Consider the following 1,538-nt stretch of genomic DNA (forward strand, 5'->3'; position numbering starts at 1 on the left):
AAAAAAAAAAAAAAAAAAAGAATATATGCAAAGGGGAAAAGAATTAAAAAGAAAATGAGCTGATACTTAGGGAATAGTAAAGCAGTGTTACATACCTGAAGGGGAAAAAAAAGAAAAAAAAAAAATATATATACATACATATATGTGTGTATATGTATGTATATATATACGCATGTATGTATATATGTATGGATATGTGTATGTGTATATATGAATATGCATATATATATATATTTGACACAAGAGTTCCAGGACATTGGGTACTATATATTGAGACCCTATCTCAGGGAAAGAAAAGAAAAGAAAAGAAAAGAAAAGAAAAGAAAAGAAAAGAAAAGAAAAGAAAAGAAAAGAGAGTGGATGGAAGAGAAGGGAGAGAAAAAAATTATATATATATAACTTTTTGAGGAAAAATTATGTATTGCATATTTAATAAAAGACAAATGCAGATGTATATTTCAGATTAAACCGGCCGGGCATGGTGGCGCACGCCTTTAATCCCAGCACTCAGGAGGCAGAGGTAGGCGGATTTCTGAGTTCGAGGCCAGCCTGGTCTACAGAGTGAGTTCCAGGATAGCCAGAGCTATACAGAGAAACCCTGTCTCAAAAAAAACAAACAACAACAAAAAAAAAACCAATAAAACAAAAACAGATTAAACCATTAACAAGACAAAAGGCAATGAGCATATTTAAAATGCTCAGGGGAGAGATTAATCACTGTGCTGAGGAGTTTTAACCATCAACTTGGTACAACCTAGAGTCATATGGCAAAGAGTCTTAAATAAGCAATTATCTAGATCAGGTTGGCCTATGGGATGTAGGATTGTCTTAATTGTTTAAGATTTATTTCTTTTTATGTATGTGAGCACACTGTAGCTAAGTCTTCAGACACACCAGAAGAGTGCATAGGATCCCACTACAGATGGTTGTGAGCCACCATGTGGTTGCTGGGAATTGAACTCAGGGCCTCTAGAAGAGCAGCCAGTGCCCTTAACCGCTAAGCCATCTCTCTAGCCCTTGTTAATTGATATAGGAAAACCTAGCCCACCATAGCACCATCCACAGACTGGGCCCTGGACTACAGAAAGACAACTAAAAGCAAACATGTAGGCAGGACAGGGTGTTTATTTCTCTCTGCTCTTGGTCACAGATATGAAATGACCAGCTGCTTGAGACCCTGCCTTGAACTTCTGAAAAATGATAGTCAGTGCTCTACAATTTAAACCCTTTCCTCCCTAAGATGCTTTTTGTTAGTGTGCCTTATCCTGGCAACAGAACTAAAACCAGGAATCCACTCACAGAAGAGCAACATAAATAAGACTGACACTACAGAACAAGTAAATCGCTACTGTATAGACAAGCTCACTGACAAGGCATGAGTAACCTATCATGCAGCTCTAATACAGAAGTGTGTGTGTGTATGTCTATGTGTGTGTGTTGTGTGTCTGTCTGTCTGTGTTGTCTGTGTGTCTGTGTGTCTGTCTCTCTCTCTCTCTCTCTCTCTCTCTCTCTCTCTCTCTCTCTCTCTGTGTGTGTGT

The 1,538-nt window shown here is 38.0% G+C and overlaps 1 protein-coding gene across 12 annotated transcripts in view; it reads right to left on the reverse strand.

Moving 5' to 3' along the window:
- The window catches only part of Ehmt1 (euchromatic histone lysine methyltransferase 1), a 150,631-nt gene that overhangs the window by 96,630 nt on the left and 52,463 nt on the right, over window positions 1-1,538 (reverse strand). The window lies entirely within an intron of this gene.

The sequence above is a fragment of the Mus pahari genome, chromosome 3 (assembly GCF_900095145.1).
Source record: "Mus pahari chromosome 3, PAHARI_EIJ_v1.1, whole genome shotgun sequence".
NCBI lineage: Eukaryota > Metazoa > Chordata > Mammalia > Rodentia > Muridae > Mus > Mus pahari.